This window comes from Netta rufina (assembly GCF_964035555.1).
Source record: "Netta rufina genome assembly, chromosome: Z".
NCBI lineage: Eukaryota > Metazoa > Chordata > Aves > Anseriformes > Anatidae > Netta > Netta rufina.
In genome coordinates this window covers 61,370,276-61,384,373 of record NC_140126.1, presented here as the reverse complement: position 1 = coordinate 61,384,373, position 14,098 = coordinate 61,370,276, and the positions used below count along the sequence as shown (strand labels likewise).

Genomic DNA, 14,098 nt, shown 5'->3' with positions numbered 1-14,098 from the left:
TCTGTTCTCCCACGTGCCTGGTGATAGGATGAGGGGGAACAGGCTAAAGTTGCGCCAGGGGAGTTTTAGGTTAGATGTTAGGAAGAACTTCTTTACTGAAAGGGTTGTTAGACACTGGAACAGGCTGCCCAGGGAAGTGGTGGAGTCACCATCCCTGGAGGTCTTTAAAAGACGTTTAGATGTAGAGCTTAGGGATATGGTTTAGCGGGGACTGTTAGTGTTAGGTCAGAGGTTGGACTCGATGATCTTGAGGTCTCTTCCAACCTAGAAATTCTGTGATTCTGTGATTCTGTGATTACGTGATTTACTTGCCATGTTTTAGTCTGAAGGGTTAAAGGCTGTGATTGAGACTAACCTACTCCATTGCTAGGAACAGAAAAGGTGACAGCTACCTATCCACCTACCTAATCTATTGCATCTTTTATGTATTAGTATCAGAAAGAATAAAACTGGACAATGCTTGAGAATTTTGGCTTAAGCAGTAGTATGTGATAGTAATGTGTGCAGCTCCAGTGAGCTGGAGGTCTGTTGTTAAGGGATGTTGAAATAGCAAAACATGTGCTTTGTATTGTTAAAGAATGCTATTGGGTTTCTTTTTTGTAGTCCTCATTCTTAGTACCTTTTAAGATGTTGCATGTCTACATGTTTATTGATACTAAGATGTGTTTATAAAAGTTAGTTGTGCTCAAGTTTGTGAGATATACTTGTTACGGCATTTACAGTACATAACATACCGAACAAATGCTAAAGTGAATAGCACAAGTAGTATGGTTCAAAAGCTTAATTTTACATAGGCTTTTGTTGTGGTTTAACCTTGCAGGCAGCTAAAACCTTCACTCATGCCCCCTGTCAGTGGGATGGAGGAAAGAATTGAAAAGAAAAGTGCAAGAACTCTTTGTCTGAGATAAGAACAGTTTAGTAAGGGGGGGGGGGGGGGGGGGGAAAGGTGGAGTTGGGAATTAACAATAACAACAAAAAGAATAATGCAAGTGATGCACAATGCAATTGCTCACCACCAGCCAACCACTGCCCAGCCAATCCCTGAGCAACAGCAGCCCCTCCAGCCAACCACCCAGTTTTATTGCTGAGCATGACATCACATGGTACAGGAGTTCCCTCTGGTCCATTTGTGCCAGCTGTCCTGTCTGTGTCCCCTCCCAGCTCTTGGTGCACCCCCAGCCTCCTTGCTGGCAGGGCAGCACAAGGAACTGGAAAGGTCTTGGCCCTGTGTGAGCACAGCTCTGCAACAGCCTAAGCATCGGTGTGTTATCAGCACTGTTCTCATCCTAAATCTAAAACACAGCAGCATACCAGCTACTAGGAAGAAAATTAACTCTGTTCCAGCCAAAACCAGGAAACCTTATTTTTTTTATATCAACAATGACAACAAAAACAAAAACAAGTAAGCAAACAAACAAACAACCTTTTGCTACCCTAAATTATTTTCTCGGGTATATTCTGCTCGAGTAATTAAATAATTTAGCTTTAATTTCCTAAAATCAACAGGGAAATTAATATCTGTTCTTTTCCCATATCTGTGCTCCAAGGCTGGATAAAATCATGTCTTCTATGAAGATATCAAATGATTTTGATTACACAAAATTCCTAGTTGATCCAGTACCATGTTTTGTTGTCTTTACTGTTTAATGGAGTCTTCTTTAATGCAATTTAAACTGGTTTCTCTCTCTACTTCTTTGATGTATAAAGAACCTGTTCATTCCAGTTGTCTTTGCAGGGACACCTTGCAGAAAGATGAAAAACTGTTTTCAAATATTCTGATCTCTTTTTTTTGCTGTTACTGTGCTAGGGAGGACTGATCAGAAAGAGAATTGTAAAAAAGAAAACCGCAGCAGAAAAGCATAAAACGATGGTAAGACAGAGATTACAATTTTACTAAGTTTAGTGACTGATCATTCAGCATAAAGTATAGGTAGTTTGGATGACTACTAGATCAGTCCTGATTGGAAATTGTTATCTGTTGCTTTAATGAAACAACTTGTTTTTTGTCTCATTTCTTGTGAGCAGACATCTGCACTTTCAGTCCATTCTTGGAGGACAGAATTTGTTACTGTTTTGGCAGTTTTAATTAAGAAAACAAAGAATTTCAGATTAAAAACTGAATTGGGTTCTCCATAGGTAAGAGTTGAAGTACGCTGATAGTGAAATTTATAGGGCACATTGTCTGTTGATGTCAATCTTGCATTGGGCCGAAAGACACTATTGTTTTTGGATGTGTCAGTCATGCACCTTTCAGAGGTAATGAAAAGCAAGAGAGACTCTTCTGAATCAGGTCCTATTCTGACACTCATTCCAGTTTTGAAATTTGAAGTATGAAAGCTCATTTTCCATTGTTTTTGACATCTTGTTAATTTAAAAAAGTAACAAATCATGAAAAATAGTGGTTCACAGTAAACAGAATAATTTGAAGATAGCATTATTGATTGCACCAGTGTTAGAAAAAAATAGTCATATAGCAATAATGCTAGCATGTCTTGTTTTGAAGTCTAGTGGCTGTGTCTCTCTTCTGTGTATAACGTATTCTAACAACCTCGGAAGTTATATAATTTTATTTTATTTTTTAGGGATTTTTTTTCCTGGCTTTGAAAATGTAATATTCTGCTCATGTCATTGCAGAGGTTATGTTTACAGGCATGCAAGGAAATAATATTCTCTTTGTGAGAAGCTGATAGAGAACTGTGCCTTTCCATCCATTCACTTCTTTTGTTCAAATAAAATTATAGCTGATACAAATGCCAAAGTAAATTAGTTTCTTCTGTACAAAATCCTGGCTTATCTCCTTTCCTGTTCTGGATTTGGGACATGGGTGGAGAGAACTAGCAGCTTTTTGCCCTGTTTCCTACAGAATTAGCAAGTAATATGCTGACACAATGTCAGCATCAAGAACAGAAAGCTGAGTTTCAGGCGTGGCCCCTGAGCTCACTTTGCTTTCTAGAAGGAAGAATCTACAGCAGTCTTGCTGCTGGTTTATATAAAAATCAGTTCTGGCATCAAATCCCTTTCTTCTTTGTATTTATGGAAGTGTTGGATGAAGCACAGTGATTCTGTGCAGGGTGAGGCTACTCAGTAGCAAAAATTCCTTAGTTATGCCTGCTAACCCCCTGACTGAACTGGACATAGTACCAGTCACACAGGGGTTTTTGTCATGTGGGTATAAGTTAGCAGCACAGCAGCCCATGACACTCCTGTGTTCGAAGGGAGGCTCCTGTCCTTTTCTGCTTCAAATTAAAACAACAGTAGCCAAATAAAAAAGAGATTTTGTTTTCAGGCCACGCAACACTCTTCAGTCTTTTCTTTGCAAACTTTTTTCAGCTGTCCTTGCTGTGATCCTGTACATCCTGTCACCCCCTAAGTTAGCTCTTTTTATCTGCTGTACTTCACTTCTACTGCTCCATCTCCTGTAGTCTCTGAGTTCAGCCAGAATAAACTCATGTATTGTTTTGAAATTATTATTTTTTTTTTCAGTGAATCTTCCAGAGACCCAGAACAATGAATATCTGCATGTAACCAGGTTGGATAAGATAAAATGTTAGTATTTTTCCTGGCTTAAAATTTGTAACAGTATTCAAGTGTCCCTGAGGAAGTGAGGCTTTCCAAGGGTTAATATAAAAATTACTGTAATTCTTTAATCTGAGCACCAGGATAGGGTAATATCTGCAAAAGACTGAGACTATCACAGTGTCCAAGGGAACTATTTTAGTATGACTCATTACATATCACAAATATTGAGTATACAAAGAAAAAAATCTTCCTCTGATATAGCACCTCTGTAAGTGAAAGTATTCTTTACTTAATGCTCTAATATCTTCAAGCATTGATGAAAGCTTGTTTCTTCTAAAACTTGGCAGTGAGGTAACTGAGGTTAATGTTTCTATAAATATCCAGAGATTACCAGTTTTATCTTCTATATCATATTATGGAAATAGAAATTTAAAAAGGTAAATATACTTATATTATTTACCAATACAGTCCAAAGACATCTACCATGAAATACTAATAAAAGTATTTATCCTTTCACTAAATCTCCTGTCCATTTCAATGTATTGTAATTGCTTAAAGCAATTTTTGGGAAAAGGAAAAAAAAGAAAGGAAGAATTCCTATGAAGGTGGAGCTGCATTTCTTCAGGATCTGATAGCAGCTAGCTTTTTATAGGCATTTTATTGGCTAGCATTTGAAACTGGGAAAGGGCATTAAAAGGGTGGAATCCATGGAGTTGCTATGGGTTTGATGAGAAATCTTTTACATTGTTAGTGGAGACATTTTTTGCTGTAACCTCTTTTTGATATCTTGATTTGTTTTCTTTTTGTAGAAACCTGCTTTGATGACTCCTATATTTACTGCGGATGCCAGATCTTTTCCTCAGATTTAGCTGTTTCTTCCCCATCTTGTATTTGTCCAGCTGATTGTAATTTTATCTAAAGGCAGCACATAGCAGGCTCACATCCTAGCTATTTCAGATCACTTCTCAAGCTTGTTGTGATTATTTTGAATTCTAATCCTCTCCTACAAAATAACTTAGGTCTTCCCAAGTTGCCAGTGTCTGCAGATTTAAAAAGGATATGCTCACTTTCTTAATGCAATTCGTTAGTTAAAATGCTGAGTGGCAGCAGACCCAAGAGAAATAACCTGCACAGTCACTTGGTCAATTTTTCCAGTTTGACAGAAACCCGTTTCCACATGATATTTTGACAGTGTTTTACTGTGAGTTTCGCTGGCTGGTACAGTAATATCCCTGTACGAAGTGCTGTGGAGTCTGTAAGTACCTGCAGGCAAGCCTCCCTTCAGCAGCATGCTTTGGGAGTGACAGCAGGTTGCAACATTCTCTTCTTTCTTTGGTCTGTCTGATACTCTGTCCTACACCTCAGTCTAAGGGGCAGCAGGGGTGACAGGGAATGGTTTTATAAGATGATAGGGCGGGGAGGTATTTCTGGCATAGAGAAGCCTCCGTGGCACCCTGAACACATTACTTCAGCTTCCAGCCTCTGAAATGGGAGCCCTGTACTGAAGACTTCCTAGAAGGGTGTAAAGAGCAGCATAGACTTAACTCAGGAGCTTACGAGGTCCGTATCCAGTGGGTGTAAATAAACATACCAGTGGGTATGTTGTGACATGTGGCAGTGACATGCAGTAGATTCTGTATGATTTTTTTTCTTTTTCTGAGATATTCTAGTTCCCTTCTGCCTTGATTAATGGAAAGTTGAGTTCCTTTACTAGTCTAGTCCCAAATAAGCAAATGTGAGAAAAAGTGTAATAAAACTTAGTTGTATCTTCTGCATGCATGACGTATGTGGGAAAAAGCCAAGACATTGCATCCTTGTGTCTTGCTCATCAAATATACCTGATGCCCTGTCACAGAAGCAAATTAGATTTTTTTTGACATTATTTGTTCCTGACAAGTCACTGCTAGCTATTTCTCACCTCCCTGCTGTTTTCTCTGTGTTCCCAAGCAGTTGGTTTGACTGTTTTTCCAGTAGATTTTTTAGGAATTGAGTGTTTTCCGGCAATTCTTGCTATTCTGTAAATTTTTAAGGGTAGGTGTTCTGTTTGTCCTGTCCTAGTCATCTTGGATCTTTCCCATGCACCACAGGGTTTCAAAACAGTTATTAAAAAACAGTTATTAAAAGTCTAGGTCATAGGGCAGGCAATTCCTTAAATATTCTACAGAGATTTTTCATCAGGCTCAGGCAACTTGAAAACCTCTACCTTAGCTAAGATTCCAGACTCTGTAGCTAATCTAAAGTGGATTAATAATCTTCGTATGTTTTGTTTGTTTAATAACATTTATTCATTAAAAATAGAGCATGTTAGCCTTCTCAATTTTTTTTTTATTTTTTATTTTTTTTTCTTTTCTGTTGACTAATAGATCTACTATTTGCTTGTCTTTTATACGCTAGTGTTCTTAGGAATATTTCCTTTGGACTAATTACTGTATCCTGTCTAGCGATTGAGGATTTTGTTTCTCATCTTTGGCCCTTAGGGTTTAATATATATAGCTCTTTGATGTTCTATTCATACATACCTGTAATAATTTGAACCATTGTTCATTTTTTAATAAATTCTTTTTGAGTTTCACCTGAATAAAGGAATCATGTTCTGTGCAATTTGATTTCCTTTTATAATTTGTTTCCTTCCATTGGGATAGATTGAGAGGTTGGACCTTTTTATTATCTAAGAAATAAAGATTTTTTCCTTTAATCTTTAAAGAAAAAAAAAAAGAAAAAAAAAAAGAAAAAAAAAAAGAAAGAAAGAAAAAAAGGTCTGAAAAGCCATGGAGTTCACTGAGTCTAACCTCCTGCTTTACCAGAACTGGTTTCAAAGTTCAATGAGGCTTCTCAGATCAAGTTATTTCTGTTCCAAAGAGTAATGTGTTCTGTATTGTGTGAGTAGCCTTTTACATTTTGACCAGCTCCTCCCTTTCATTTTTTCCATTTTTTTTTTTTAATGTCTTTTGTTTAAAAATTTCTAGGAAGATGCCACAGAAACATCGCACGCTGACATATTCTTTTTAAAAAGATGTCATTTAGAACCAAGACCCACAGTTATCGTGGTTCTCAAACATGCAGCTCAAAAAAAGCCTTTGCTATGATGGTTCCTCCATGCTTCACAGACTGCAAGTTGCTGCTAGGATAATGCTCTGTTTCTTCTCTTCTGACCAGATATGTGGGTAGTTTAAATAGTGTCTTGTTGCTTTTCCCTCCTTCCCTTCTCGAATGTTCTCTGTCCTTCTGTATCGGTTTCCAGTGATGACAATAATCTCACCTCTTTCTGTCTGGTCGCCTAAGTTAGCTAGGTAGCAAGTTTCTAATGTGCTAGAAAGCATGGTCCTGAGCATACTGTAAGCTTCAACCAACTCAGCAAATAGAACCTACAGTGAGGTGAGACTCACATATTCCTTCTAGGAAATACAGTTCTTTACTCTTTCATGTTCCTCAGCTTCCTGTGTGCTGCCTATTGTTTGTTGCTAACGGTGTGTTTGCAGTGGCAGCCTTACAGAAGCAGAACAAGAGAAAATACAGCAAAGTGCAGTAGACAGCTGTATGTTGCTATATTATTTATTTCTAGTCAAGAGAGATTAAGTTATAATTCATGAGAGGCAAGACACTGGGGTCAGACTTTTCTCAGCAGAAATAAATTGTGTGTTATATATGGCTGTCCACCATTTTTTGGCAGTAACTACTACTTACCAAGCCAGATATTATATTCTTTATTTTGTCACTTCAGTTCATAGTGATGACTTTTTGAAGGTGGAATTGCTTTTCTTTATGTCAAAGATGTAATCCCATTTGCCTATCACCCCCAAGCCTCCTCCAAAAAAAGGAAAAAAATAAAGAAAAAGAAATTAACGTCCAGACAAAACACCTCAGAGACCTCACGTCCACAGAGAAGGTGTAAATACAACTGCATATTACACGCATATTCAGTTACGGTTTATGAACTCAAGTCTGATGTTTTATGGCTAATTGATCTTCTAAAGTAATGACTCAGTCGATTGTTAAAATACTTAGTTTATATATGACTGTTTCACCCTTGAAATGAATATGTAGCCATAAAAGTAGACTGTTAGTTTTGTGGAACAGTTTTTGTCTGTGTAGCCAGTAAGCTTGTATCCAAATTGATGCATAGTGCTTCAGAAGTTATTTTAACACAACATGGAATGTGGCAGCAGCGTGTTTCTAAACTTGCTTTTGGTGGTGGTACCTGAGTAAGACCTGTCTAATAACCTCTGCTGTAGCACAATTTGCATTCATGACCTGTGGACTGATATGGTCTAACCAGAAAGCCTACGATTAAGCTGAAGATTTTCTAGGCTTTCAGCCAAGTAGTTAAAAGGTCTGTCTCCAGTTTGCAGTTTTGAGCCTTTACTGTCTCACATTTGAATCGTGGAAATAAAATGTCCTGATAGCCTTACAAAAAATATATAAATTAATTTCTAAGCAACTATAAGAAATTGAAAATTGAAGTTTTTTTTTTTTTTTTTTCCTCTGAAAGCTTTTTCACAGTTTTTTTTTTTTTTTAATTTCTAAAAATAGGGAAATTGGGGGGAAAAATAAATAAATGGGGGGAAAAATAAATAAATAAATAAATAAATAAATAAATAGATGCAGCTAGGTAGACAGTTCAAGTTGAACATTGTTTTTTTCCTCATCTTTATTCTCCAAATTGCCTTTAAAGATACTCTTCTGAATTCTTAAGTTGTATTTATTTATGGTGCAGTCAGCTTGTCATGTATGAAAAAAGTAATTTCTGTATTATAGTTTTCCATGTAAAGGTGAAACTTGAAACTTCAAAAATAATTTAAGATTTCATAAAGACCAGCTAATTGATAAGTTCTGGTTATAACCATTGTTTTCAATTCTAATTCAGTTCTTTCACTGTGTCTCTATTGCTTTACCTTAAAAAAGAGCAAAAAAAAAATCCACAATTGAAAAAAAGGCATGAATGGTTATAATGCTCAGCTAAAATTTCCTTAAAACATTGTGGAAATCTTAGTTAATCTCATAGTGATTAATCTCATGGTGGCTTGAAAAAAACGGTTGTTTTGCTAGACAAGAAGACAAGGAGTATGCCACTACAAAAGAAAAATAAAAACAAGTAGCGTCTCCTTAGAAAATTTTATCTGCTTTATGTGACCTCCTAGTAATCTAGTTATGTACCATCCTTAAAGCAGGAGAGGTTTCTCTGGATCTGCAGCATGTACTGCCAAAAGAGACCAAACCAGTAGTTTTCCAGTGATGTTTCCAGTGTAACTTTTGCAATTCTTACTCTGGAAATGCTATATTTTAAAGTGATTTTGGAATTTACATTAGGCAGCTTATTGCATACAAAATAAATAAGTATTTTATATTAGAGAGCCTTTGCCTATACAACATCCCAGAAAACACAATGCATGAGTAACACACTTGAATGATTATCATTTACACTTTTCTAACTTCTGCAGGAGACTGATGCATTGGCTTATGTGAGAGGCATGTGTGTTAAGCAGATGACAAAGTGGGAGAGGAACCACAGTTATGGCATGTCTACAGCTGGGAAAATACTTGCTTCAAGTGTGGCACGGCTCCAGGAGAACGAAGCATTGTATTTTCTTGCTTCTAGTGTGACCTTATTCTCCAAATGAAGCTGAAGCTCTGTATTGGGGCCAGCCAATGGTTTCTGTTGTATGGGATCTTGGAGTGTAAAAGGGAGTTTGGAAGACCTTGTAGACGCCCAAGCTATAGGAGTTGCAGCAGAGAACTGTGTGGTTTGATAGCAAGTGAGCTTTGAGTCATCTGCAGCATCTGGTTACTGAATTTATAATAGAGAGGAAAGAAGTTTTAGCTAGAAATGGCAATTTGAATAACTTGAATACACCAGTTTCAGATTGTTTTCTGATATAATCTGCATGCAAAGGGAAAACACACAGGGGGTAAGATTTCATTATCTCCCATAGCTTGAATCTCCTGCCTCACCGGTTTCACAGGACAGCAGAGCTGCATGGCATTATAAAAAAAAAAAAAAGTACAAAAAGACATTGGTGAATTGTTTCATTATAGTTTAAAATGTGACATCATCTTAATTCTCTTGGTTTTATCCTAGTAAATGTCTAAAAAGCTTATGGGCTTGCACTGTCTTTTGTTTGTACTCTGCAAAGCAACATAGTCATACCAGCACAGAGAGCAATGCAGATGCAAAACCTACCCAACTTTTACATAACTGATTTATTAACAAGAGAGATAGTTAGCAAAGGCTAGGCTAAGCTGTATGTTACCATGGAGACCTTGTTAGCAACTTTACTTTAAAGTTGGATTGGGTACATCCATGTGAACTGCAGCAGTAACTGCAGGGAAGAATACCCTGAAGGAAAGATGATGGGATTTTTAATCTTCATTAATCTTAAATGCAGTTTTGTCCAGCCGCTTAATGAACAATAATAAAATCATTTAGCATCAGTTCTCCCTGATGCTGGTGGAAAGTATTTTGTAACAGTATTTCTGCCCCCATAAATTCTGGAATTTCACCTGAACAGGTTGTTCTGCTCTCAGTGACAAGCTGTCACTTCTGGCTCACCCCTCTGTTTCTTCATTGTAACATGCTTTCCTGTGCACACTGGAAAACATTTTTCTGGTCTCCTGCAGATGTGCTGATGAAGAATAATGCTTATTGCACCATATTTTAGCCCCCACCCAGTATAGCATGTACACAATTGCATGGCTGGCAGTGGTCATGCTGGCCAATGTTCACAGACAGCATGTTCCTAGCTGCAGGAGCCCACCCTGAATTATAACCAAGATGTACGTAGGGATAAAAATGACCTATTTTAACTCTCTTGAGGATACTTCCAGCCTATTCTCTCCTTCTTAAAGTCAAAGCTGGCTTAGACCCCCCCACAGTAGTATGCTGAAGGTAAGTTTGCTTGTTCTGTACATAGTTAGGCATTACCCGCAAGCTCTTGACCACCGTTTAGAGGCATTTAAAAGTACAACTGGAGACCAGTGTTCAGAATGTCTAAACACTGCCAGGTTTGTATGGTGAGAGAGCAAAACCCTCCTTCAGCTGCATTTTGCTCTGTTTGCAGAGAGCTTTGGAGCCATCAGTTAGAGGGTCTGTAACCTCATCTAGTTCCTTGAGATGGTTGTTCTTGCCAATGAATGGGACTGAATTTCTTGTCATTCCTGGGAGTACTCATTTGATAGGACTATATAGAGTATGGCTGGGTAGTAGTCACACTGGATGAATCTTCTGTTCATTGTGTTTATTTTTAAGTGATTCTTATGTTGTTACGAATAGTAATAAACTGTCTTGATGCCTTTTCCAGCAAGTATTTGATACACCATCAATTACGCATATTTTGAATAGGAAAATGTACTGGTGACAGTATGCTGGACCATGCACTTATGTGTAATCTTTTCCTTTCCCAGGGATCAGAGTTGTGTTTATATTGTAACTGCAGGGTTGCTCTTAGCTGTCAAAGTGCCTTATCCTCAGTTGTTCAGCTGTCAGATGATTAGTGAAAAACTTTTAAAGAAGATAACCTTAAACTCAGTATTGACAAGCTAGCATTTACTACTGTGATTGACAGATTCAAAATCCATTTTCAGCAAGACCCTCTTCTCTCTCTCTTTCTTTCTTTTTTTTTTTTTTTTTTTCCCCACAGAATTCAACAGTCTGGGGAGAGTTTTAGCAAGATTGGATAAGATCTATACTGTGTCTGCTCTAACCTTTGCAACTGAGAAGCTGAATTGTAGATAATTTCCATCTTTCAGAAACAGTACCAAATTCTTTCCTAGTGTAAAGATTTTGGAACCTGATACCAAGGTAATGACTTCATACAAACTCTTCAAAAACAGTTATTTTTGCAGTTAGCCCACCAGGAAAAATGAGTCTGCTGTGAAGTTGGAGAAATAATGTTGTGCTCTGTAGCAGACCAGCACAATCTACGATTCTGTTAAAATTCTTATGGACACATTTCCTCTGGCCTCCTCCTTTTGTTGGTGCTCATCCTTCCAACACTGGGGGTTGTGTGGTCCCTAAGGTCATTGTCTTCAGTTTTGGTGGGTTGTGTGGGTGCAGCAAACTGCCAACACCCTCATCCTGTGCCATGAGGGGTGAAGGTTTCTTCCTCCTCTTTGCCAAGGGAAGCATGGTATCGATGGTATCTTCTCCCTCAGTCTGAGGCCTGTAACTTCACTTTACATCTGAATTTGCTGTCTGTGGTGGATTTTATGTATGATGGTTAGCTGATCTTTGTTCCCATTGTTGTTCCTCAAAAAGTGTTTTACTCAGTTCCCAGGTTTGCAATGTCTTTAACTGATGGTTGGGGAGCTGTTTATGGCCATGAGATCTCCACTGCCATGCTGTGCCCCCTCTCTTAATCATTCAGCACACATACTCTTGAGGCTGCTGTTGTTAACATGGTGCTGTTTTTATGCCTTTTTTTTTTTTTTTTTTATTCTCCTTATACATTACATCATTATGCCAGGGTCATAAATATTTAATTATATGTAGCTTGTTATTACTAGCTGTATAAAAACCATGGTTATACCGCATTTTTATGCAAAGGTTATTAATAATAAAACATAATAGATAGTACACATGTAGGCATTGAAAACAAATTGCTTTTACAGCCAAACCAGCTGAAATGTATCTCTACTCAAGCCAAGGCATACTCAGGCAAACCTTGACAAGTCCTGAAACCTTTCAGAATCAGTATGAAATCAATGACTAGCAATGGTGATACTGTAGTCACAAGGCTACAGAGCAACAATACAAAGCATATGCAATGCATATTTCATATGATGAATAATTTGTTGTATAACAGTCTTAAAGAATTCTTAGCTGTCAGGAGATCTTCTGAATTAATACGAAAGCCAACTGTGAAGAAACTGAAAAAGCTGATAGAGGTCGGGTAGTAAAAGTCTCACAAACTCTCTGCTGTTTCCAGCATGCAACTCAACATCAAAGACACTAGACACAGCAGATGTGCATCATCAAAGTTACATTTTTTTATTAAATGGGAAGTGGAAAAACACATTTGATATAAAAAGAAGTAGATATATAAAGCCTTATTAATATTGGCAAAAAAGCGGGGCACCGAGATAAAAACAACAAAAAAAAAAAGAATAGAAAACTGAACACAGAGAGACTAAAAATGCTTGAAGGCAGGACAGCAGAGTAGTAAGTAAGTCACTAGTTTTCAAGCTAGCATTAGGACAAGACTGGAAAAAGTCTGGTAGTTATGCAGACCAAATTATACACCTGGTGACTAGCTCATTTCTGCTGCACCTTAGATATGAGGAAGTTGGAAGTCTTAATGCTATAAAACACAGATGAAGGCTGTGTTTATATATTACTCTGTTTGCCAGACTGTTTCTATTCTTATAATGCAAGTTTAAGTTTATGACTTGGTAGAATTTCTTTGTTTTAACTTTTTAGGTTTTCTGAAACTGCTAATGAGTCCAGGTGAGTATGATCATTACAGGCACTCTTCTTCAGAGAAAATGGATCCAGAGCAGATGTTTCTTGCCATATTGTAAAGCTGACAGTGTGATCGGTGTTTCTGGGATACTGAGGAGATTTCTGTTTTGCAGTGAGTCTTTTACTCTCTGTAGATGGCACAGAGAAAGCCTTACAGGCATAAGCAAACCCTCAAGTGTTACACTCTTACTAGCCCTATATTTACTAATCCTAACCCTATCTTTTTAATTCCCTGGAGGGATTAAAAGTATTGATGATGAGTTTATGCGTATGTCTTCATTCATGGAGACTTTCAGCATCTTAATCTTCCTTATGTTATTTTTGATACATATTTTCAGCTGAAGTCTTTTCATAAGTATATTAGAGCAAAATTAAATTACAAGGTCACTAGTGTAAGTAATCTTAAGCATGTTTTATGTAACTGTAGACTTAATTTCTCATTATATACTGAGTTGTATAGATGCTATGATGCCTCTGTGGGGAGGGAGAAATGGAGAACCAGGCCTTGGAAAGAAGAGATTAGAGGTGTCAGAGGATTGAGCAGAAAATTTGTACTGGTTAGCTGAGCGATTCTGTATGCTTCTTTGTATGCTTTCACTAAGTTAGTTTGATATAACTTTGGTCTAGTAACTTTGTATACCAATATATTTTGGTGTAATCCCTGTTAAGGGGTTGGAAAAGGATCCTTGAACTTTACAGAAGATAATGGTATCACGGGAACAAAAGCAGTACTTAATAGAATACTGTTTCCTTTTTTTTTTTTTTTTTTTTTTTTTTATGCATCTGTACTGTTAAAATTGTTTATTAATGATTTTACTTCATAAAAAATATATTTCGTTTATTTTCTTGGTGCTGATGATTATAAAATCCCAGATATTATTATTATTATTATTATTATTATTATTATTATTATTATTATTATTATTATTATTATTATTATTATTATTATTTGTATGTCCTTCATAACCAGAGTTTCTACATGGGATGAAACTTTAATCTCATTTGACCATCCTCACCATACAGAAATTCTGAATTGTTTTTCTCCCATGGTATCTTTGCCTTGCCTTTGTTTGGTTCTTTGCTTTTCTTATGTCAAGAAGAACAGAATTTTCTTTCTCAAATGAA

At 37.0% G+C, this 14,098-nt stretch overlaps 1 protein-coding gene across 5 annotated transcripts in view; it reads left to right on the top strand.

Moving 5' to 3' along the window:
- PRR16 (proline rich 16) overlaps window positions 1-14,098 on the top strand; it is a 173,142-nt gene that overhangs the window by 65,771 nt on the left and 93,273 nt on the right. The window contains exon 2 of one of the 5 annotated variants that reach the window (XM_084304976.1): window positions 11,154-11,314. The exons of the other annotated variants lie outside the window; for them this stretch is intronic. The gene's annotated coding sequence lies outside the window, so the exon portion shown is untranslated. The remainder of the gene's footprint in view (window positions 1-11,153; window positions 11,315-14,098) is intronic. 5 annotated transcript variants of the gene reach the window in all.